The 26,861-nt window shown below is 38.7% G+C and overlaps 1 long non-coding RNA gene across 1 annotated transcript in view; it reads left to right on the top strand.

The window, feature by feature from the left end:
• Nucleotides 1–26,557, top strand: part of LOC308518680 — a 96,380-nt gene extending 69,823 nt beyond the window's left edge. The window contains exons 2-3 of the long non-coding RNA XR_013995957.1: nucleotides 3,741–3,884; nucleotides 26,085–26,557. This is a non-coding gene — a long non-coding RNA (uncharacterized lncRNA). The remainder of the gene's footprint in view (nucleotides 1–3,740; nucleotides 3,885–26,084) is intronic.
• The last annotated feature ends 304 nt before the right edge of the window (nucleotides 26,558–26,861 follow it).

The following is a 26,861-nucleotide window of genomic DNA, read 5'->3' as shown; positions in this document are numbered from 1 at the left end:
TCAGGTGTGGCTGTGGAGCACTTGAACAGTGGCTGGACTGAAGATGTGCTGAGATGTGAACTGAGATGTGCTGTAGCTGCAAAATATACCCTATTCAACGACTTGGGACAAAAAATAGTGTAAAGTAGCTCATTAATAATTTTTATGTTGCTTACTTATTCCAAGATTTTGAAATATAGGGTAAAATATGTTATTAAAATATGCTTTTATAAAAAGGGGCTACTGGGAAATCTAAAACTACACATGTGGTTCATGTTTGTGGCTCACTCTCTATTCCTAACAGACAGCACTGCTCCAGAGAACATTTCCTCTTGATGGTAAGATCAGCCCTGTCTTCTCTAATCCCTCCTGGGCAGATACAATATGCTCTGATTTGTTGAAATCTTTTCCATTGCCTGTCAGGGAGCTGAGCACAGGTGGGCAGTCAATAAACACCACTGCTGATTGCCTAAAAACCATAACCTGCCTGTGTAATGGTTAAGGCTTTGGGTCAACTTCACTGGGCCATGGAGTATCTAGACGTTTGGTCAAACATTATTCTGGTGTGTCTGTTAAGAGTGACTTTAGATGAGATTAACGATTGAATTGGTAGAGTGAATAAAGCAGATTGCTCTATCTAATGTGAGCAGGTCACACCCAATCAGTTAAAGTAGACGAAGAGTGCTGAGTAAGAGGGAACTCCTCCTGCTTGACTGCCTAGATCTGGACTCAAACATTGGCTCTTCTTGGGTCTGGAGCCTGCCTGATTTTGGATTAAAACTTACATCACTGGCTCTCCTGATTCTCAGGCCTTCGGACTCGGACTGGAACTACATGATCAGCTCTCTCGAGTCTCTAACTTGTGAACTGGTGATCTTAGAACTTCTCAGCCTCCATAATCATATGACTCAATTCCTTATAACCAATCAATCTATCTCCCTGTATATGCACACACATATGTGTTCATGTGTATGTATATGTTCATGTATATGTATGGGTATATGTATATGTACTATATGTATAAACATGCACACACAGATCCTATTGGCTCTGTTTCTCTGTAGAACCCTGACTAATACAACGTGTAACCCTGATTGATTTTATAAAAGAATCTTTCACAATATCACAAATGTAAAAGGTAGCAAATAAGAGGATAGTTTTCTGAATATATTTTACAAATGGTTCTATGACCGGCCAGTTCAGGGACACAGAAAAGTTACTCATTCTGAATCTCAACTTTCTCCTGTAAAAACAGTATCTCCCTCACACGGATAGTGTGAGAGTTAAAGGAGATGATGCTGAAGAAACTGCTTGGTTCCTCAAAAGTTGTCTATGATCTCTAATTAAAAATCATTTAGTCCTAGCTCTCTTCTGTACAAAATACTAAAAATCAAATGGTCGATACAAAGAAAAGACATATTCTCATTAAAAAACGTATATACTGAATTAGGTTTCTAAGCAGTGGGTAGAATCCATCTGATATGCATATATCCCTGGGGGCATTTGCTCCTGTCATTACCAGGAGGGTAGCACTCTTCCAAGGACTAGAAGGTAAAGGCCCAGCTTACAGAGCAAAGAGGCAGATGGGTTCCTTTAGGCTAGGGGGACTGCTGCCATTTGTGGGTGTCATTTGTGTGGCAAGATCCATGAACACGAACGCTACTAGCAGCACTAGCTCAGCTCCCAATTCCAGGCCTACAGGTAGAACTCTTCCCACTTCACTGATGAGACCTACTCTTTGCAGTCTGCTTTTCTTAAAAACAGCTTCCAGTTTCTCTTAAAATCTTCAATTTTCAAAAATAATAACCTAGAGTATTTGTTCTAGGTTTGGTAGGAGGGCAGCAACCATGATGAACAGAGAAACACTGGTACCAGGAGGGCGCCTTCCCTGTGCTGTCAATAGGGAAGAAGTCACTTCCATTTTCTTTCTTGTTACTACTACTCTGTAGTTCATAGCTATATGACAAAAGCACCAGAACTTTTAATTTATATTTCATGAAGTTTTGCTTTATCTAAAGAGACCAGATGATTTCTCTAGTTTGCCTCATGTTTTATACTTGTATAAAGTAGGTGCTATGAAAAGAAAAGCTCAAAAGTACCAGAAGTGTGGCTCACATCACAATTATACACAGAAACAGTCACAGAACGAGTATTGTTAATGATCATGTCCCAAGTATGAAGAAAGTGCATAAGGGTATAGAAATAATGAAAAGGATAGGAAACTTCAAACTCTTGGGGAAAAAAGATAAACCATTTCTAACTATAAAGGTAGAGTGGATCACTAAGGCATATTTAACTGGGAGCTTAAAGTAATCACCTAATTGGAAAGATGTTTTCTAGTCCATAGATCAGGGACACATACACTTCCTCATTAAACTGCACTGCACAGCTGTGGGGTAGAGAATGTTCCCACCATGTCCTTGAGATAGTAGCAGCTCAAGTGGCCCTGCTTGCCTTTGGGTCAAGCTCAGGGTGAGTGAGGGGATCTGAATGAGAATCCCCTGCCCTCAGCTCATTCCCTTCAGACACCATTTGGACAAATACCCCTTTGTTGAGGAGACTCACCCTGAAGTTTCTAACTCCTCTGGGAGAGGAAGGAGTGATGGAACAGTCTTTAAGGTGATGATCAAGTTGGCCATTTTATTGTTTGATCACTTAGTATTTTAACAAACAGGATCACTTTTCAGAAAAGGCAGGATTCCCTATATTAGATAAAGCTTGAAAGCAGAAATTTGTGTATTTGATACACAAAGATCTTAAGAACCAGAAGTAGTTAGAGTTATCTTGTTGGGACAGGAAAGGCCGGATTGTGGATTATACTGGCCACTGAGTTGCAAAGGTGTCAAGATAAGAACACAAGTTGAACAGGGCAACCCATCCATGGTGTGGTAAGGAGAGAGAGCTCTTTGCTATACAGGAGAAAGTCTGTCTAATTGTATATCATGGGTTACATATTTTTAAATAAAAATAACAGCTTTTACAGTTCCAATCCCATGAGGTGCAGGAGTCTATCTCTTTTGAGATAAGACCACTGGCCTGACTTTCATAGTCTCTGGATACTGAATTTTTCAGGCTTCTTGAGACCAGATGTGTGCCTACACATACCTCCCACCACACACACACTCATCACACCCATCTGTAAACCACTTCACCTCAATCAAAGCTTTTTCCTTTTTTTATCTTCCAATCAATGTGCTTGCCAAGAAACAGACCAAACCAAAAAGAAGAAAAAGTGAAGGTTGGAACAGATTAGGAAAGACAAGTAAGTAGCCAAGTCTGGCCCCAGTGGTTCTGCCTCCAAGTCAAAAGAAATTTAAACACACTCTCTCTTTTCTATTTACCTTATTATTCTTATGTCTTTTTTGTGGCCCTCTTTTAAAATACTTTCTTTAAACTCCAGAGAGGAGAATGCTATAGCAGAATTATACCATTCTAGTATTACAGGGAAACATGGAAATTATCAAGGCCAATCCCTCTCTTTATAAATAAGAGGAATAGAGCCCAGAAAAGTCAAATCACTTAATTTAAAAGTTCCAGAGCTGGTTGGTTGATATGCTGCAAATAGGGCCCAGTCATTCTTTCCATTACAACAAGCTTCCTGTCTATCAAAGTTATAATTAAGGATGATTATGAAAGTATTGATAAGTTAATTTTTCAAAACATAAGTTTCAGCCATATTTTAAGCACTTCTCGAGCTTTACAGAATTTAACTTTAAATCAATCCCATGTAACAGCTGCTATTCTTTTTTGTCACTTTACAGGTAGGGAAACTGCAGCACAGTGAAATAAATTTTCCAAGTTCATTCCGCTAGCCTGCATCAGAGCCCGGATTCACCCCCAGGCGGTTGGGCTCAGAAGCCATGCTCTTATCCACTCTGCTAAATCGACTCTCTTGAAACATGTTGGTAAGTCTTATATTAACTTTGGAAGTTATGTAACACTTTTGCATTTTAACTGCAATTTGCTTTAATGAACCAAAATACTAATTTTCTAAATGGCTGATCTTTAGATAGCGTTCTCCCTTTTCAGAGTCAGAGACTATTAAGTTTGTACTTTTGCAGGATCAACTATGGAGAAAACTAGTTGAACCATTAATAGCAGGAGACTGCTTTCTTGCGCAGTTATGTTTGAATATGCTGCAATAAGAAAAGGCTGGTTCAGGAAAACTGGATGAGCATGGGAATGAAGTCAAATCAGAAAATACAGATCAGCATTAGCAAGATGCTGATGCCAGGACATTATAAATCGAGACGCGACTCTCTTTAGGTTTGGGTATATATTGCTGAAGCCCCACACTGAACTTTCTCTTCACAAAAGCCATGCCACCATGAGGATGCAAATGTACAACAAAGGGGTGCACAGTGCTCTGTGCTTGTTTTGAATGAGCCTTCCTAGTTTTCCCCAGGTAAGATGTCCAGATGTGCAGGTCATTAGTGACCAACCAAGGCAATCGGCACTATATGCCCAGCTCTCCCCAGGCCTTCCCTTCAACGGCAACTGCCCTGTCCAGTGGGGCCTGAAGGAAAGCTGGTGGGCCCTCAATTGCTGGTATCCAGGTGATGTGAGGGAGCTGAGCACATCCTAAGTCATCTTGCTATTCACCAGGTCCAGGATCTTTAATAAATGCCAACAGTATCTGACAATTGACAAGTGCTTGCTCCCCCACACCCTCATGATTAGTCGTACATTGAGGCAAAAATAATTAATTACCAGAGAGAATCCTACATCACCTATAAACATTTCTTAGGAGGCAGGTGCAGAAACATTATACATCCTGCTCCCATAATTTCAGTCATGCTCTGGTTCTCTGCCTGTGGGCACTCTGGTTAGGACTTTATAGGGAAGGTTCACTCAGAGGCCAGCACACAATATTCTGATGGTGAGATCAGCCTGCCTTTTCACGACATCGTGTTCCCAGGGCCTGCGGGAAGGGATGAGTGGGCAGTAGGACTGGGACAAACTGAGGTCTGCACTTGAAGTGCTGTGAGGCCTGCGGGCCTTGCCGCCTGCATGGGTCACAGAAGGGCAGATATTCCAGGTCCTTACTCACCTCATGGGAGGGCAAAAGTGCCTTTGTCATCTTTCCAGCCAACTGAATGTCTTGAACCCGACTCATTTCACCATAAAAAATGTAATTCTCTAATCTCTGATGCATCTGTAGATGTTGTATTATTTTTTAAATTTATCTTTCTTGCTGAAAATATTAGATATGTCCCTCTTTTACCCCCATTAACCCCTGAACCACACACATACCCCCACCCCACTATTGTCTGTGTCCATGGGTTATGCATATATGCATGTCATTTTAAATCATAATGTTGGAATCATTTCTGTAGAGATCTTTGGAGAGTAGATTCCTGAAAGGGGAACTTCAAATGTTAACAAAAACACCTGAGAATGTGTTATTAGTAATTTAGACCCCATATATTTACCACATGTTTATACTTGAACCAATTAAAAATAAATCACAGTTAGCATGATGTCTCTGGGAAACCAAGGGCCCAGGGTACTGAGTTGTGACAGACCTATGCCACATGGTCTTGTAGGGAAATGGCCTCCATCTCGTCCCCCTTCCTTCTGCTCTCTGATCTCAGCTGGTACACTTAGAGCAGATTTGTGGCTTGCCTTACTCCAGACAAACACTGTAAGAAGAGAAAGGGGAGAGGGTTGCCAGTTTTCCATTTGCAAACAAAAGCCAACTACCAGTGTCTCCAGGAACACTCAGCTGTCAGGGGAGACTTCAGGCTGGACGAGAAGGCAAACCAGACAAGAAGGGAAAGGGATTCCCCTAAAATGCTCTCATGGAGAAAAGGCAGTTAAAGGCACCAAGACAGAGCTCTTTTCTTTCACTTATTCATTCATTCTAAAAAGCATGTATCACATTCTGCTATGCCCCAGGCACTGTGCTGGATGCTGGCATACAGCAGAGGACAAGATATTCAAGGGTTGTGCTTTTAAAGAACTAAAACTACAACAAGGAATAACACTTGGTCTCTGCACATATAGATATATATACCCACAAACACCTATAGATACTTATTCATGCAGCATGAGCCAAAGATCTGATTGACAAGAAGGGGTGAAAGCATGAAAGGATCTGGAAGAAGAATACTGCAGACAAAGGCAATGGGATAAGGACAGTGAAGCTGAGTTGTCATTTCAAGATTAGGTCAGACTCCATTTTGTAGACCAGGGAAAGGCTTTGGGATTTAATTCTAAGTGGGAAGTGAAGGTGCTAGCAGGGGAATGATATAGTCTGAATTGCTTTTTTTTTTTTGAAAGATCACTCCAGCTGCTCCATGAAGAATGAATTATTGAGGGACTAGAGAGGAAGGAGGAAGACAGAGAGCTCTTGCATAGTTTAGACAAAAGATGGTATCTTGTAGCAGGGTAGTAGAAAAAAAATAGGTTAGGAGACAAATTTAGAATAACTTTTGAGGAAAAACTGAAAAGACCTGCTGAAGAATTGGATGTGGGCTGGGAGGGAGAAAGAGGGAAAAAAGGAATGATATCTAAATATCTGTCTTCTTCTAAAACTTTGAACAACTTTTCAGAGTAGGAGGGCAACCTAAACCCTTGGTTTTACTATCTCCTCAATTTCTATGTATCCCCATGGCCTCCAAACACTCCAATCTAAGTGTCTATCATCTCTGATTCGACTGTAAAAATAACTCCAAATTGCTTCCAATCTCAGGCTTCTGAAACCACTCCCCTGCTGCTGCGGTCATCTTTCCAAAATGAAAATCGGATCATTGTACAATGGTTCCTCTCTGCCTACAAGATACAATCCAAATTCCCTAGAGGAGCGTACAAGGCCTTTCCTGATCTGGCTCCTGCCTGTCTCACCACCTCTTATCTCATCGTGTGTTTCTCTCTCACCTCTACAAATTCTCCATTAAGGCCACAGAAAGTTCATTACATTTCCCAGAACACACCATGCCCTCTTTATATTGCCGACTTACTTAGAAAGCCCTTCTTAACTCCTAACCCATCTGGAAAAGTCCTCTTTTCTTCCAAGAATCACTGAAGTTCCCTATACCCTGTTTCGTTCAGTCAAATTTTGGCATTGCACCTTGTGTATAGCTCTAACCCAATATTACACTGCATTTATAAGGTTTCACATACCTTCCTCCTCCTTGGATTGTAAACTCCTGAGGGCAGGCACAGGCAGGGACCTAATGTTTTTCTCTGTATACCTACTAGTATGTGCCTTCACAGCGACTAATACATACAAATGATCAATAGTAAGCAATTAAGTGAACAACCTCTATTTCCATCAAGCAGTCATCTAGCCTCTGCATAAATATCTTTACTATTAACGCCCTATGCCCACTCCATTTTTTGTCCTCTCTCTTTATCTACTGGTCGTAGGGCCTCCTTGCTTTTCTAATTCTTCATGTATTTACAGTATTAAATGCCTGAATGAAAGGAGTTAACAAACTAGATAGGCTCTCTGTTTTCATATTATAGTCTAATGTGAAAGAGAGACAGAGTGACAACAGTTAAACAGGGAAATTATGTGTGGTAAGTCCTATAAAAATAATATAGGTTGAGTTGGTAAAGACAACAGAGTTCTTAAATTGGGGATCAAGTATTGGGAAGAGTGGGGTAAGAGGATTCCAGACAGAAGGGATCATTACTTCAAGAGCTCATAGATAGAGATGCATTCCCTCTGGGGTCTTCAAGGAATGGAAGGGCTATGTGGCTAGAGAACCCTGAGCCATAGAGAGGGTGGTAGAAGGTGGGCTGAAAGGATGGGCAGGAGCTGGAACACAGAGGGTGCTGAGGGCACAGGATGAGTTTGGATTTTCGTCCACTTAATACAATTGGAGGACTGTCATCAGGATAAATGTGAGCTGAATTACATGTTTAAAAGGGTGCTTTAGCTGCTGTGAAGAGACTGAATAACTAGAAAGCAAAGAGTAGTAGTAATGCAGATAGATGTGAATTAATGCTAATATTTTCTGGAGGCAGAACGAACAATAACAGAGATGGGGAAGCCTGGGAGGATCCTTTTATATACTTGAATCAGCATTTTGCCAAGACATATCCAGTGCTTATTTACAAAGTGATTTGCTACTGGCCCTGGTAGTCTTCTTCAGTGACAGTTCTTAGACCAGGCACAATTCAGGGAGTGACTGAGTCAGGCAGCCTAGACAAAATTCTCCTGTTGTGCAGCCCTGATCATGTCAGCTTCTCTGGAAGCCACAGGGCCTTCTGCATACCTACTGATCTAGAGAATAAGCTGTACTTGTGCCATTGATTTATTGAAACAAAGAGCAGGACTTTGCTTTTACCTATAATAAATTCTTCTCATTAAACTTACCCCATCACCCACAAGCTCTCTCTGCTCCCTCCGTCTTTTTATCTTTACTTTTCCCTCCCCAGCCACCTCCTAAATCTTTATGAATTAATCATTATATTCATTAAACAGTAGGCAGTCCAAAAAGGTCAACAATGGTTCAATCTAGGAGTAGGTATTCTTTAGAGAGAAAAAGAGACTATTTAGATTTTTCATTTAAAAACAGAAAGAATTTACTTTGACCTTGTTATTAGTGGGTTAAAGCATTTTTACATTTTATAAGTCACTTGAATATCAAAGTCTCCTCTTTCAACTCAGAAATTAAGCTAAAGAAATAATGGATATGCTCATGGAGACACAAATTAGAAAATGAGGATATAAAAAAAACCCACACAACAGTGTTTGAAATTTACTAAAGATATTTCCCAATTTTGACCATTTAACTTTGTTTTTTAATGAATGCAGATGCCCACAGAAATGATTCTTAGAATAACACAGGTCTATGACATATGCCAGGGAGAAATGGGAATGCCTTGCCAATCACTGCTGAGGACTTTCAGCATTTCCTGGGGTTTCCACCTCTTCTATAGAACTTGTCTATAGAAGAGGAATATTTTTAAACACCACATTTCCATGGCACATCTTCAGCTGATCCGTCCATCTTTCTCCTTTAACTCTGTAACATCACCCCTACCCCAACCAAGTAAGAAGGACATGGCTAACTTAAAGCAAACTGTCTCCCCAACTTTAGAGTTCTGTATTTGGCAACCTATGCTCTGGAAACAACCCACTTTTAAGTGGCAGAACAATAAATTCTTATTGATTTACCAGAATGTATAAATCTAAATTCATAAATTCATCAGATTACTTAAGATTTATCTTAAGCCAAGTCTATAGATAGTCACTGGATGGTAAGATCGGATCTTTCAACACAATTGTGTGTGGACTTTCTAGTCAGTTGAAAATATTATCAATTATTTTTCACCAAGTAAAATGAACACATTTCATTTAAATGTGTGTGTGTGCATGTGTGTGTGTGTGTGTGTGTGTGTGTGTTTAAGTTAGAGTTTCAGGAGAGTAAGAGATAGAATGAGCACTGGCAATATAAGGCAGGTAATTAACTGTCTTAAGGCATGAATATGCTAAAGAAAAGGCTTAATGCAAGTGCAATATTAAAATACATAAAAAACAATATAAGCTAAAAGAACCTAATACTTATTACGATTGCTTACTTTTCTCTGACATATTTATTGTGAAACTTCTTTGTAAGCCCCATTGTGCAGACAGTGTGAGCTGCTTCAACTCAACCACCCTGCTCTACCAAGGGTTCAGAAGACCTTTCTGCAGAAATTAGATGACCTACACTAAAGTGCATTTTAGCTACAGCTGCCTTGATATGAGCTTTAAATAAATGAAAACGGCCCTAACTGATTTGGCTCAATGGATGGAGCTTCGGCCTGTGGATTGGGGGGATCCCAGGTTCAATTCCGGTCAAGGGCATGTACCTTGGTTGCGGGCACATTCCCAGTAGGGAGTGTGCAGGAGGTAGCTGATCGATGTTTCTCTCTCATCGATGTTTCTAATTCTCTATCCCTCTCCCTTCCTCTCTGTAAAAAAATCAATAAAATACATTTAGAAGAAAGAAAAAAAACAAATGCAATTTGAAATTTAAAAAAAAAAGAAATGAAAATAATTTTTCATTTCAGAGAAACTGCTATCTGCTCCCTATAATCTCAAGATCAGTACAGTAAACATTTCTAATTTGCACGTATACAAGACTCAGATATTGCATTTGGAAGAGTTTCTTTTTCTTTCATGTAGAAACATATAAAGATCTTTTAGAATACATTTCCTTATATCAAAAAAATAAGTAAAGAATATATAGAAATACTGAGTATATTTTTATATTTTCTATCTTTCTGTATTGCTTTTCAATAAGATGAAGCCTCTTCTAAATAGTCTATTATAAAATATTGCAATATATTTTCAGGGTTTCATATTTTCCCCCAGAAGTGTTTTCATTGTATACAAATATTTTTGTCAGTGAATTGCAGAATAAAAGGTCTATAAACTTTATAATTAGTGAAAACGCTGTGAGCTGTCGAGTTCCTCTTGCTGAGCATCTGAGAGCCTTCCGCAGTGACCAGGCTGATGAAGTACACCTACATCCATTTGTTTAGGAAAAAAGCTCCTTAAAGTACAGTTCCAAGCCTCACAGATTAATTTCACAATAAGGATTCAATAAAGATTTAACAAGCATTCGACAATCTAATACAGCCATGAAACTCTTTCTGAAAAATAATTATAAAAGATTCATAAGCTGTAAAAAGCCCATGGTATTAATAGGGTAGAGATGAATTGCTATAATGAGAAGAGATAAAAGTGAAGATAGATCTTCCCCTCCTCTTAAAGTATCATTTTTAGAAGCCTTCCAACAAATGAGAAAAACCACATTGTCATTGTTTATTTCTGTGGGCTTTATGTGAGCATCTAGAGAAAAGCTTTCATTTATCTGTTGCCCATCTTGCCTCTGTTACTGTCTCTGTCCTGGCCAGATAGGAAGCTGGTTCCTCTCTTTCTGTGTACTTGACCAGGTGCTCTGCTCTTCCCATCAGACAGGCATTCACACAAGACAGCCTCTTCTATCTGATTATTAATTCCAGAGCTTCCTTATTTAGGGGTTGAAGGCATTAGGAAAAATATCTAGGCCCACAGCCCCAGCATCCCAGATGGAATGGAAGGCAGTCAGTGGGTTTTGCTGAGGGGAAAAAAAAGGAAAAGAAACTTTTACTTTCCTTTATGAGCAAAAATGGAAAGGATCTTATTGACTGTTCAAGATGTACAGAAAGGGTATTCAAGAAGTGTTACCTGCCCCACCAGAGTGACTCAGTTGGTTAAGTGTTGTCCTGGGCACGGAAGGAATGCTGGTTTGATTCCTAGCCTGGGCACACACCTGGGTTGAGGTTCATCCCCAATAGTGGCATGTGCAAAGGCAGCTGATTGATGTTTCTCCCTCTCTCTCAGCATGTCCTCGGTTGAGGATTGAAAAAAAAAAGTGCTACCCTTCAGAGAGAGCTCATTGGGATGCAAGCAGTTTTTAACAAGCCAGGGGAAAGACTCCGCTTATGAAAGAGACGCATGTGACAGCAAAGCGGCTTGTTGGAGTGGTGGGTCAGGGAAATGTCAGTGAGACTGATAGCCCTGCCTGATTCCCCACTTCCTTGTGTGACCACAAACATCATCACATTATCTCACCATCTCTCTCCTTCCCCACTCCCCCCTCATACACATACATACAGTACAATGGAAAATATTTTTAAAGTAGTATAAGAAACAGAGAAAAACTGTATATACCATAAACTATGTTACTTTATTTCTTTGATTAACTATAAGAAAATAAACTCAGAAGTAAAGGAATCTATACTTTAAAGGAAATGTAAGGAAAAAACAACAACAAAATAACCTATAAGTACAATATGATTGTGAGACGATGCAAAATATAACAGTGACCAATGGAATGCAAATGTTACCATATCTAATGCACAGTTATTTTTATTTTCTAGTTTTTTTAATGTTATCAAAGAGAAGTCTTAATGAAGTAATTTGTTTTATTAAATAACAATGTAGAAAGTACCAAATAGTAATTAGCACTTATTTATTATTCTGTACAACAGGCAATATGGCAATTTATATACTTCTATATTTATATATTATATATTTTCTTAAAATATTTTTACTATACATTTTCTTGAATCCTTAAAACAATCTTGCAAAGTAGGCATCAGTCCTTTCATTTTACAAATATGTAAACTGAGACTCAAAGAAGTTAAGTAATTTGTTCAAAGCTATACATCTAATACATGGTATAGAAAGAATCTCAAGATCTCTGTTTTTCCCAAACCTTTGAACTTTCATTAAGCCATGGTGACTTCTCATTATTCTAAATCAGGGTTACAGAGCCAAATGTTTAGAAAGGCTAAGCAGACATACTATAATGAAATAGCAGACACCACAATTCAGTGTTGAAGAAAGGCCTGTGGTGAATTGAGAGCACTTTCCTCTACGAGGAATTCATGTGATAAGGGGTTGCAGTGATTGCTACCAGGATGCAATGTGGAGCCAGTATTACAGGAGCTTGCAATTATTCAGAGAATTAGAAGTCAATATTTGTGTGTGAAATTATTCTATTTTTAAATATTGGCGCTAATGTGGCTGGCCAGTCAAACCGAATCTGCATCCTGGGTACCTTCTGGCCTGGCTATGTCCTTAAAACCTTAAAGCCAGAGATAACCTGCTTATAGGCCATCACAATCTACTCAGCACTATGGGTAGGTAAAGGGTGAGAAGTATTCCTCTCCTTTCAGTTACTACAAGGCTGATACTCAGGCAGTAGTAGCAACTCAGTCATACCAATGGGGCTCTATGTGTGGCCTCAAATAGACCATGGCATGGCTCACTCTCAATCATGCTTGCATATTTCACAGACTCATGCCTGCATTCCTTCAGAAGGCAGAGACTTCGTTATATCATTTCTAGTATCCAATTACCAGCTATCTCCTGGATGCCATTTTCATCGGACGTCCTGAGATGTGCCCTGTGCACTCTACCTTTTCATATTATCAGCTGACATTTTCATCCAAGTACTGGAAATGTCTCTAATTTTGTTTGGACACATCAAAACACATACAGCAGCCTTTCATTTCTAAGCCTCTGGTATCAGAGAACCTTTGAAATAAGCTCAACACTAAGTGAGTGATCTCTTTACTCCTCAATGAAAGAGACACTTCCAATTCTACTAAGACCTTATGTGGGTCGGCTTAGAAATCCAACAAGATACAGTCATGAGGTCAAGGTTCCTGATCCTAAATCCACACCTGCTAAAATCAGGGAATCATGCTGACTTTGGGCAGAGGCATCAGTTAAAGAAATAGCATAGCTAGTTTGTAATATAATATTCATTTTACTAAAGGTTTACCCAAAATGCTCACCCTAGACTTGGTATTTTTAGTCTCTTTATAAGAACACTAGAGGCCCGATGCATGACATTAGTGCAAGAGTAGGCCTTCGCAGCCCAGGTGGCTGTCTCGATCCCTCCCTCAAACTTACATAATGCCTTGCTAGTTTGATTGTCTACACTTTACTCCTGCTTTATTTTATGCAAAATCCTTCTCTCTATAGCATTTTACTCTTGAAAACTTCCTGTCAGCGTAGGTCTGAACAGGAGAGTGTGGGACATCCTGCAGTATTCACCATGGCAGTCCTGGTTCTCTACCCTGTCCTGGCACAACTGTCAACAGTGCTGCCTTCACTCCCAGAACTGCTCCAGTTGAAAAAATTGGTCACTACATGTTGCGATTATCTCAGAGAAGGCTCTGCAACTTCCGGGTTAATGGGAGCAACATAAGTGAATGTGGTAATAATATATTCATTACCATGAAAGTGAACCAGTAATATTATTTGGAAATGCTTGCATTAGATAATGTACAGTATATCTCTCAATGATCAGAAACCAGCATGCCAGTTGCTTAAACTAGTTTCAAAGATTGTTTTCTTCTCTGTAAATAAAATTGATACCATTCTGTATTTGATAAATGAGATTATAAAACCATGTACACTTGATTTTGTTGTTGTTGTTAATCCTCACTCAAGGATAGTTTTCCCATTGCTTTTTAGAGAGGGAGGGAGGGAGGCAGGGAGGTAAAAGGAGAGATAGAGAAAAAAGAGAGAGAGAAACATTGATAAGAGAGAGATACATTGATTGGTTGCTTCCTGCATGTGCCCTGACTGGAGCAGGAGATTGAACCTCCAACCCAAGTATGTGCCCTTGGCTCAGAATTGAATCCCGTGACCCTTCAAAGTGTAAGTCCACACTCTAACCACTAAGCCCACTGGCCAGGTCTACACTTTATTTTTACTTATACTGACAGTAAATAAAGCCCAACTTACTGCATAAGCTACGCAATCTTTCATAAAAGTGCCTAGAAACATTTACTAGTATACCCTCTACTTCATTCAGACAGACTCTGAGCTCTTTGATTCAAATGTGTCTTACCTTTTATTATTATGCACCTCATGTATTCTTTTGGAAGTTGGTCAAGTATATATTTTATATTAACTGGAATATTCCAAAAATAACTAAACCAGTCATTAGCCTTGTCAGTTCTAACTGAGATAAATTAAAAGAGGTACTTTAGGTCTCATTCGGCTGTGAAACTACCTTTGGTCAGCATTCTACTGAGGATGATGAGTTTTCTTAATATAATTTTGAGGATAACAACTCCTCTCAAACTGAAATCATGTGTATCCAAATTACCTTAAGCCCCTAACATTTTCCCCTTTCCTGCCCATGTAAGAATTTGAATGAAAGAAAGGGTATTATTTATACATGAATGTCTAGGACTGAGAGTATCAAGTAAAACAGCTATGACCCAATCCAAATAATGCAGAAAGCATGGAGAACCCTCCTAAACAGTCATCCATCTGGTGAAGAGCCTAGAGTTCTGCTCTAAATAGAGATGGAAAGCAAAAAGAAAGGGAAGTCCAGAGTCTCAGGTGGAAAACATAGACAATTAATATTCAATTCTGAAAATAATTGTGCTTAGTGAGGCACAAGGAAAGTTTCAAATTAAATTTGGAAGAGGTAAATATCAAATCTGGAGACACACATGAAACATAATTCCTCCCCTGAAAAAAGGAAACAAATCAATAATAGCTACTCTCTTGAGGACTTGCTATGTGTCACTGTTATTAGCAATTTCAATGGGTTAAATAGTTTACCATATTTCATTAAATCTAAACTACTGTTAATTGTAAGAAGCCATCATTATGTTGTATACCATTAAGAAAGAAAAGAAGTGCCCAAAACTATATTATGACACAACACTGATTTAGAATATACTTTGAGAAATGGTCACTTTTACAACTACATTATGGAAATAGGTACTATTTATTATCTCTAACTTAACAGAGGAGTCAACAGCATCATTGTCACTGACCGAGGATAGAGAACTAGTTAGTGGAAATGTTAGTATTCAAACTTAGGCAGTCTAGCTCCAGAGAGTGTGCTCTTTAACCACCAGGCTATAGACTCAACCATATTCAAGTTTCATTACAGTGACGTCAGCATCTTCGAAGGCAGCCCATTATATTTTCCGGGCAATTCTAAAGGCTGGACTATTCTTTTCTTTATTTAAATAAGTAATCATAAAGAACAGCAACAAAAGTAGCATCAGTAGCAACCATTTATATACCAGGTAGAATGCCAGGTGCTCTATAAAATTCTAGAATTAGTTCCCAAATGCTGTCCAAGCAACCCAGGCTGGGCCAAATACACAAAGTCTCATCCATTCCTTGTTAAGAATAGCCTCCAGGGCCCTTTCCTCAACATTCTGCGGGTCTAGGATAGAGCCTAGATGTCAGATATTTTGGAGGGCGTATTAAAAATATTTTATCATTTAAACACCCTATAAAATAGGCATAATTTTACCAACTTCATAGGCATGTCTCACCATTGGATCACAGTCTCCTGACTCAACTGGGCTTACAGAACACCTGCCATGTTTTCTAAAATATGCAAATTAGCACAGTGTGGCTAGTAGGAAGCTCACAGCTGTCCTAGCATCAAAACTCACTGAGAAAAAGATCATTCTGCCAAATTCCATCAGGGAACGGGCTGTGAGAGGCATGGTCTTAGCAAGTTTAGGCTACCGAAAAAGATTAGTCAGGTAAAATCTTTTGCACGTTATGTGAGTATTCAACAGAAAACTTGAAAGTAGGTCCTAATCTGTTTTCAAACCAAGTCTGTTCATTTAAAAATCCCCGCAGAGCGGCCAGCACAGCTCAGTGGTTGAGCATCAATCTCTGAACCAGGAGGAGGTCAAGGTTTAATTTCCAGTCAGGACACATGGTCTGGTTGCAGGCTCGATCCCCATGTGACACGTGCAGGAAGCAGCTGATCAATGATTCTCTCTCAACATTGATGTTTCTATATCTCTCTCCCTTGCCCTTCCTCTCTAAAATTAATTTTAAAAATATATTTAAAAAATCCTCCCAGAAGTTATTCAAGAAGATTCTTTGGGCCACATGTCCAGCATTTTGCTAGCTTTTTGGTGCTTATAAATAATAGAACCAGAGTTCCAAAGCTAACTAACTGAACTTGTTCATTTAAATCTAAACGAACCTTTGGAAATGTATGGGAAGATGGTGACCAAGATTAGTCCCTCAAGTGAATAACAAGAGGATACAAGCAGGTGTAGGAAACTGTCCATTATTAGACAGTGTTAGCACAGACATTCCTTATCCTTTTAGTTCACATCACTTTTTGATTCTACTCATTAGCCAGTAATATTATCTTACTATTGCCAGGTAACATATGTTTTGTTGGATTTTTGTCCTTGAAACAATTAGGCAAATCAGAGGATGTAGATTCCAATGAAAATGTTATTTTCTTCTATTTTCTTCTTTATCAATTAAAAGCATTCCAATAATTTATTAATTTAGATTTTAGAAATTACTATTAAATTATGTTAGATGAAAAAGACATTGTTTATTAAGGCTTATAAATGCAGTAAAAGTAACATTGTGTTTTTCATTTGAGAGATAAAGACCAACTGGCTTTGGAAATTCTCTTGGAAGGATGACTTTTACAAATGTTCTCCTATTTAATAAACTTAAAAAAATGTGCAATAAAACTCAGTAGTATGATACAAAACATTAGATTTTTTTTAGTTTTATATGATGATAATGTTGATTTAACTTGGCATAATTATTAATCGTTATATAGCCTTTCTGGATTTTCAATGATTTTTTTCTACTGTATAAACAATTCAGCTCAGAGGCCAAAATACATCATTTAAATAGGTAGAAAATCATAGACATGAAAAATGACCTTGACATTAGCTATCTTTTCTAAAATTTCAAAAACACAATTTATCTCTAAAAGTTTAAACTGTTCTTACTGCCTAAAGCAATCACAAATAATTTTACTACCTAGGGATATATAATCATGCCAAATTACACACATTTGGTGTTTCTTATAAGTATAAATAAACAAAATTACAGTACGCCTTGACCTCCTCAGTATTAGACACACATTTTGATCTCAAAGGAGTAGTTGAATATTTATCAAGGCCATTTTATAGAGAAAGCTACTTCTGGAAGTACGAGTATAGAGAGAGCTTTACAGACAGAATTACAGAGAGAGCTTCACATTCTTGAAGGCAGGAATTAAATCCAGAGACAATTCAACCAACAGATGGGTGGAAACCAGCAATCAAAATCACAATGCTGGACTGAAACCTGAAGACCGCCCTGATGCTGCAAGAAATCATTTCTATCCTAGGAAATCTCTTTGTACGCCTTTATGTCCCTGAGGGATAGGGGCCAACAACTTCACTGATCTTCAGAACGAATGCCCTGTGAGTTTTAAAGGCGGGTGGGGGGAGGGCACATGGGGTGATGAGCTAGGCAGAGCTGCCCAGGAGACCAGAAAGAGCACTCCCTGGCTCAGTGTGTCAGGTGTGTTAGCTCATTCCCCAGGCTCCCCCACCGTGCTGAACGGCCCTGTCAGAGCGGCTCTGCTGCGCCAAACCTCGCTGTCTTCATTTGGGAATGAACAGCCTGAAGTTGATCGTCTCAGGCAGCTCTGTGTTTTTCTTTTTTTGTTTTTTGAGAAAGAACATTAGAATTTGTCAAGAAAATTGCTTCTATTGTTATGTTACAGTCAGATAAGTTGTTCTAGAGCAAATAGTCAAGCAGCTCATCAGGCTCCTCTGAATAAAAAGACAGCAGCTATAATGTGGCTGAAAGCATGCTGTGCGGGAAATTGGAAAATCTACTTTTGATAGAGTTTCCATGTAAACTTCAGCCAATTCATCTTCCCCCATTGATCTGCTTGTTCCTAACAGCAGTTTTGAAAAGATTCAATGAAATAATATGTGTGAACATATTTGGTGAAGTATAAAATGCTGCACAAATGTGAGGCGTTTTATTATGCACCTAGAGAGAGCCTATCCATCAGTAATCCTGCCAACATCCAGGTCATTTTAAGTCTGAACAGACACCCAATTCCTCTTCACCGCCCTCACCTGCATACCAAAGGCGACCACAGTGACAGCAGGGCCAGAGTTTTTGATTAAAGAAAATTAGCCTGCATTTTTCTTGCTTGCTCTCTTTCTCTTTTTAAGGAAACAAGCAAAAAAAAAAAATCTTTGTAGTTATTAGGTCCAAAAATTCTACTGACACTACTGCCTGAAATCTGTTTACCATGTGCTCCAACAGGAAAATTGTGCAGTCACTTTAAGCTCCCCTTCCTAACGTTAGGAAATCCTGGATTTGTGGGAAGTCCTAACTAGATGTGGAAAAAGCACCTTTTAAAGCTGCCCTTTAGCTCTGGGTTCTCAGGACTGCGTCATTCAGGAGCATTCTCACGTGCACTTGCGTATGAGCTGCCCAGCTGCTGAGGTGAGGTTTGCCGGGTGTCACTGAGGTTCAACAGTAACCACGCATCCTGAAGTTACTTTCAGTGAATCCTGCCTTTTGGGATCCAGTACTTGTCACCTGCAGTGGTTGAAGACAGGGGTTTAAGAGTGTTTTTATAACAGTAAAGGACTCTGGATGGGAACTTCTTCATCTCCTGTTTACTCCAGCCCAAAGTACTGCTCTGATGGTGACATAAATAGGCATATTTATGAATTGTTGTTTGATGGTTGAGTTGATTTCAGATGTCATTGTAGGTTTTTATTTATATTTTCCTTTCCACTTGACAGTGAGAATTTACAATACCTTTCTCCAAGCCACAATCCAAACAAGTTAGATTTAAGGGATTAAGTTAAATTTTGCTTAATTTTTCAGAATGAAATATACTACGTATTTTCAGAAATCTCCACTATAATAAAATTTCCATGAGATGAAAAAAAAATTTTGTTCACTGCTGTAGTCACAGAAGATACTCGATAATATTTGTTTAGAAGATACTCAATAAGATTTGTCTAATGAACAAATGAATGAATGAGTCCAAACATAACATGTTGAGACCCATTTACTGCTAAAGTAATAGTCTATTTTATGTTTTCATTTTTTTATTAAATAATTTTTAATAGAGGAAACAACACAAAGATGAACAGCATTTTAGGAAAAGTTAATAGCTACCCCCCTTTGTTGCACTTCCCCCTAAGGAATCCAATATAATGTATTTTTCTATCCCTTTTTCCATGTTTACAAAGATATATAAATATATATGTATATACACATATACATATAGACACATATAGATACACACATACACATATATGCATGTATGACACTTTCTTTTCTTCTTTTTCCCCCCTCATTCCCCTTCACTTCCTCTCCCTGTCTTTCTCCTTAACATTTACTCTAAAGTTGTTTTATTCCATCTGCTGTTATAACACAAATCTCCCTCCAGTTCAATAGAAATTATATCTAACACTGGCCTTTCTGATAACTGAATAGAGAAATATTTGAATGAATGTAACCATTCTTCTTTTGATGGACATTTAGGTTGTATCTCAATACCTATCACTATATACAATGCTTATGTAATATCCTTATAAATAAGTATTTATGAAGACTGGATTTTTGGGTCAAAACTACACATATTAAATATATATATACATATATGTATATATATATGTATATATATATATATATACACACACACACACTAAATACAAACACACACACATACACACACACATATTAAATACAAACATACACACATACACACACAAACACACACACATAGCATTGTGTGTTAACAGTGATCTAGCCCTGGCCTGTGTGGTCCAGTGGTTGGAGCATCGTCCCATGCACTGAATGGTCGCGGGTTCAATTCCCAGTCAATACCCAGCTTGCAGGTTCGATCCTTGGATGGTGTGCATATAGGAGGCAATCAATTGAAAAACATCAATGTTTCTCTCTCCATTTTCCTTCCTCTCTATCTAAAATCAATCAACCATTAAACAATGCTTTTTTAAAGTGATCTAAATATTTGTATAAAATTTATTTTACTTTTGTTTATGTTAATTGTTGGGAGACAACTCTGCATGGGCCTCCTGGCCTTCTATCTCTCTGCTGAACAGAGGCACTGCCTGCATGTACCCTATACTATCCTCCAGAGGACAGCCAGGGCAGATAGAGGTAGTACTTCTCTCTGGAGTAAAGGGAAGGCTTGCTTATTGTCTATGATAAAAATGAGCTTCCCCTGTAACCCACAATGCTTGCAAGGGTCACCTGACGCTCTGCACTTCTCTGTGTGGGAATTGGGGCTCTGGAAACAGGCACAAGAAAATACCAATATTCTAGCACTTCCTGTGGGTAATAAAGTCCTTTGTATCTGAACAGGGACGTATATCTACTGACAGCATCCATGGAAGGGTGGAAGGCTGATGTGCTAGTGTGCAGGTTGGTAAAATCTCACACTACATGGCTTCATAAATACTTTTATTGATTGATTGATTAGAGGCCTGGTGCACGAATTTGTGCACATGGGGTGGGGGTGGGGGGAGAGGGACCACGGGAGGTTGGCCAGCTGGGGAGAAGGACTGTGGGAAGGTGGCCGCTGGCTCCCAAGAGGGAGCCAGCCTCAATCCCCCTGGGAAAGGGGCTGTGTCTGCTGCCACTCACCCCCAGTTCCCTGTCCCTACCTGGGACCCAAAGGCCCCAGCAAGGTCGGGAGAGGAGGCAATGGCCGCCAGGCCAGGCATGAAAGGAACTGACGCTGCTGTCAGCACCCCTCCACCTTGCGGTTCCTTGCTTCCCCCTGCCTCTTTCCCTCGCTGCTGCACCACCACTACTGTTGCTGTGGTGGGTGCGTGGCCTCCAGGGAAGGGAGAGGACGGGAGCGAAACAAACCCTTCTGTTGAGGGCTGACTTTCAATAGATCACAGCAAGGGATCTGCTCTACTACATATGAAACCCCGACCCAGAAGCAGGTTGTCTATAACTGGTTTAGCACCAGGGACTGATGGGGGCCGGCCAGCTGGAGGGAGGGACCCTGGGTGGTTGGCTGGCATGGGAGGTTGGCTGTGGGAGCACACTGACCACCAGGGGGCAGCTCCTGCGTTGAGCATCTGCCTCCTGGTGACCAGTGTGCATCACAGAGACTGGTGGACTGGTAGTTCCGGTTGTTCCAGTTGTTCGGTCGTAATGGTTGCTTAGGCTTTTATTTATATAGATTTTAGAGAGGGAGAGGGAGCGAGAGAGATGGAGAGAGAAAAAGAGAGGGAGAAAGAGAGAGAAGCATTGATTTGTTGTTCCATTTATTTATGCATTCATTGGTTCCTTCTTGTATGTGTCCTGACCAGAGGTGGAACCTGCAGCCTTAGCTTATTAGATGACACTCTTACCAACTGAGCTACCCAGCCACTGTGACACTACATGGCTTTAGATAGCTATATATGATTTTAAAAAGTGATAGTATGATATGTGTATCTATAAGTCTTCTGGGTATCATGTCTAATTTTGACTGTCTCTTACATCCCCAAATTATATAAATACTAAATGCCTGGTGCATGAAATTCATGCACGGGAGGCAGGGTGGTCCCTCAGCCCGGCCTGCACCCTTTCCAATCTGCGATCCCTCTCACAATCCAGGACCACTGACTCCTAACCGCTCACCTGCCTGCCTGCTTGATCGCCCCTAACCACTCTGCATGCCTGCCTCGTTGCCCCTAACCCCCTCTGTCTGCCTGCCTGATCTCACCTAACCACTTGCCTGCCTGCCTTATTGCACCTAACCCCCTGTGCCTACCTGCCTGATCGCACCTAACTGCTCTCCCCTGCCGGCCTGATTGCCCCAAACCACCTCTGCCTCAGCGCCCATCACTGTGGCTTTGTCCAGAAGGATGTCCGGAAGATGTCTGGGCTATCTAGTCTAATTACCATATTACCCTTTTATTAGTATAGATTCTCATAAATTTTCTTCTAATATCCTTATTGTTTACATTTAAATATTCAACATAGAATACATTTTTTTTATATTGTGGAAGATAGCTTTTACTCTTCCACATGGCAGGAATCTTTATTAAATAAATCATCCTTTACCTACTCAATTAAAAATTTATCCTTATTGTATAATAACCCATAAAAAATTGAATCTATTTTGAAATATTTTAGGTTTCATCATCACAATTATGTACATTTTTGTAAAAATTGAATAATGTTTTGTTTGTAGTAATTCTGTATAGTTCAGGCTTTTGTTAATGCAGAACCATCTTTGCTTTTTACTTAAGATGTTTTAGTCCTCTTAAACATTTATCCTACTATATAATCTGTTTTAAATAGTTTTTACCTAATATAAAAAAGTCCATTGAAATGCTGAGTAGAATTGCATTAATTTATGTAGTATGTTTGAAATGATTGCTATTTTTATAATATTAGAGCATCTTATCTATACATTTACTATTTATTTGGGTCTTATTAAGTACTTTTATAATACTTCATACCCTCTTTATATAATCAAGTATCTTCTATTTTTAGGTGTTTCATGATTTTGGTTTTCTTTTTGGATCAGGATATATACAGACATAAACAAATTTTTCTCCCCCCCAAAATAATCTTTACAAACTAAATAGTGCTAGTTTGCACCAAAGCTTTAATTTATAGACATATATTATTTTATTCAGTCATTTTGCTAATTCCCCTATCTAGCTTAAGAGTTCTTCATAATGCCTTTTGAGATTTTAGTATATTATTTGTAAACAAATGTTTAATTTCCTTTCAAATATTTATATTTATCATTCAAGTATTTATAAAAAATATTTGTCTGATTACATTAGTTATAATTTTTAAAACTCTGTAGAATAATAATAGTAATATATTATAGTAGTAATATATGTCAGTGGTTCTCAACCTTCCTAATGCCACGACCCTTTAATACAGTTCCTCATGTTGTGGTGACCCCCAACCATAAAATTATTTTCATTGCTACTTCATAACTGTAATTATGCTACTGTTATGAATCGTAATGTAAACATCTGATATGCAGGATGTATTTAGGCGACCCCTGTGAAAGGGTCGTTCGATCCCCAAAGGGGTTGCGACCCACAGGTTGAGAACCGCTGATATAAGTAAATATCTCTGTATTATTCATGATTTTATTAAAAATGGTTTTCTTTTTAAAATATGATAATAGTAGGTACTTAAATAATTTTACCATGTCTAAGGAATTTTATTCTATTTTATAATATTTTAAGAGGAATGACTGATAAATTTTATCAGTGTCTATATAGAGGCCCAGTGCACGAAATCATGCATGGGTGGGGTCTCTCGGCCTGGCCGGCGATTGAGGCTTATCAGAGGGCTGGCTGGCCAGGGGGAGGGGCCACAGGAGGTTGGCTGTGGGAGCTCACTGACCACCGGGGCAGCTCCTGTGTTGAGTGACTGCCCCTAGTGGTCAGTGCACATCACAGCGACTGGTCGAGTGGTTGACTGGTCATTCCAGTCGTTTGGTCAAAAGGGTCGCTTAGGCTTTTCTATATAGAGATAATATAATATTTATCACCTGCATCTTCCAATACAATTAAATAACTGTAATTATTTTATATATTTTATCTTTGATTTACTAATGTGTGACTATGCTTGCATTCTTTTTTTAAAAATTCTTTATTGTTGAAAGTGTTACATGTCTTCTTTTTCCCCATTGACCTCTCCCCACCTCTCACTGACCCTCTCCCGCGCCCCAGCACATGCCCTCACCCCCTGGTGTCTGTGTCCATTGGTTATGCTTATATCCATGCATAAAAGTCCTTTGGTTGATCTCTTACCACCCCCCCCCCCCCGCCTTCCTTCTGAGATTTGTTGGTCTGTTTGATGCTTCAATGTCTCTGTATCTATTTTTGTTCATCAGTTTATGTTGTTTATTATATTCCACTAACAAGTGAGATCAGGTGGTATATATCTTTCTCTGACTGGCTCATTTCACTTAGCATAATTCTTCAGGTCCATCTATGCTGTTACACATTTACAGTGTGTAGATGTACCACAGCTTTTTAATCCATTCATCTGCTGCTGGGCACTTAGCCTATTTCCATATCTTAGTGATTGTAAATTGTAATGCTATGAACATAGGGGTGCATATATTCTTTCTGATGGGTGTTTCTGATTTCTTGGGATATATTCCTAGAAATGGGATTACTGGGTCAAAGGGGAGTTCCATTTTTATTTTTTTGAGGGAACTCCATACTGTTCTCCACAGTGGCAGCACCAGTCTGCATTCCCACCAGCAGTGTACGAGGGTTCCTTTTCCCCTGCATCCTCACCAGCACATGTTGTTTGTTGATTTGTTGATTATAGCCATTCTGACAGGTGTGCTATGGTATCTCATTGTTGTTTTGATTTGCATCTCTTGGATGATTAGTGACTTTGAGCATGTTTTCATATGTCTCTTGTTTTCGTATGTCCACTTTCAAAAAGTGTCTATTTAGGTCCTTTGTCCATTTTTTGATTGGATTGTTTATCTTCCTTTTGTTAAGTTATATGAGTTCCTATAAATTTGAAGATTAAATCCTTATTGGATGTAACATTGGCAAATATGTTCTCCCATGCAGTGGGCTTTCTTGTTGTTTTGTTGATGGTTTCTTTTGCTGTGAAGACACTTTTTATTTTGATATAGTCTCATTTGCTTATTTTCTCCTTAGTTTCCATTGTCCTAGAAGCTGTATCGGTATAGATATTGTTATGATATGTCGGATATTTTGCTGCCTATGGCTTCTTCTAAGATTTTTAGAGTTTCCTGTCTTACGCTTAAGTCTTTTATCCATTTTGAGTTTATTTTGTGTATGGTGTAAATTTGTGGTTTAGTTTCATTTTTTTTTTGCATGTATCTGTTCAATTTTCCCAGCACCATTTATTGAAGAGACTGTCTTGACTCCATTGTATGCTCTTGCCTCTTTTGTCAAATATTAATTGAGCATAATGGTTTCTCTGGATTCTCTGTTCTATTCCATTGGTCTATGTGTTTGTTCTTATGCCAGTACCAGGCAGTTCTGAGAACAGTGACTCTGTAATATAGCTTGATATCTAGTATTGTGATTCCTATAACTTTGTTCTTCTTTCTCAGAATTGCTGTGGCTACTTGGAGCCTTTTTTTATTCCATATGAATTTTTGGAGAGTTTGTTCTAAGTCTGTGAAATATGCTGTTGGTATTTTAATGGGAATTGTATTGGAGTTGTAGATTGCTTTAGGTAGTATGGACATTTTAATGATGTTGATTCTACCAATCCATGAACATGGTTTATTCTTCCACTTGTTTATATCTTCCTTTATCTCTTTTTTTCAGCTTCCTGTAACTTTCCGAGTACAGGTCTTATACTTTCTTAGTTAAGTTTATTCCTATGTAGCTTAATTTTTTTGTTGCAATGGTAAGTAGGATATTTTTTTTTAGTTTCTCTTTATGTGAGTTCATTATGCTTGCATTCTTGAAGTAAGTTTCACTTATTCATGGATTATTATTTTTTCCATACATGGCTTAATTGGATAAGCTAACATTTTATTTGAATTTTCACATAAATATTTTAAAGTGAAAATTATCTTTAGTTTTCTTATGGGGTACTATCTCTATAAGGTTTTGCTGTTAAAGTTATGCTGGTTTCTTAAAATGAATTAGGAAGCTTCCAAATTTTTTCTATTCCTTGGATTCTTTAAATAATATAGAAATTACATTTTTAAAAAGGTCTAGCTAAAATTCAGCTATAAAAATAATCTCAAGTCGAATGCTTCAAAAAGTTTAGATTTCCATTTACCTTTATTATATCTCTTATGTATATTGTTTTTTGGTGTTTACAGCTGATGATTAGAAGGCTTTGACAGTAAATAAAGATCTCAGAAACTTTCCTCAATAAAACTGGCAAAAAAGTAAATGGTTGGAAGGAGCAAAGTCCCACCAGAAAACCACTGGAGATTTACTTCATTAAGTCATACTGCAAAGAACCATCTTTACTACTTGGATTTCAGTAACCATTGGAAGCAGCAGAACAAACAGTTACCAAATGATTCAAATTGCTGAGCATAAATGAGCAGTTTTTTTGCTCCTTTTTTCAAGTGCACCTTCAACTGAGAGAGGCAGGGTGAAGAATAACATAGTCGTATACCATTTTCTTTGTTCCTAAATCTGCCTTGCCCCAGTTAGGCTCCATTTCAAAACAAGGTCAAGAAACAAAATTGTTATTTTTTTTGCAAAAGTGATTTTTTAAGCTCCTAAATGTATTTCTTCAAATATTTCAATAAACATCTGCTCTCGGGCCTCTATTTCTCATACCAGTCAACTTTTCTTCTCTTCATTCTCATAGCAGCAGAAACATGTCCCATAAAGGCAGGCATTTCCTACATCACTGGGTTTGTAATTTTATCTATGCTTCTGGAGCCGAACTATTTTCCAATTCTACTTTTGGCTACACCCCCACACTGGCATGGGCTTCTTTTCATTACACTCTTACCATTGCTTTGAGTCACCAGAATCACCCTCCAAAGAGCAGACTAACTCAGCAGTGGCCCTTTCCTGAAATGATTTAATTGCTTCTGATGCAATCTTTGAATCTCTCCAGATGAACAGCAATATCAAAA

Source organism: Myotis nattereri (genome assembly GCF_964212035.1).
Source record: "Myotis nattereri genome assembly, chromosome: 4".
Classification (NCBI taxonomy): domain Eukaryota; kingdom Metazoa; phylum Chordata; class Mammalia; order Chiroptera; family Vespertilionidae; genus Myotis; species Myotis nattereri.
The sequence above is the reverse complement of the archived record's forward strand: the minus strand, read 5'-3'. Positions and strand labels throughout refer to the sequence as shown.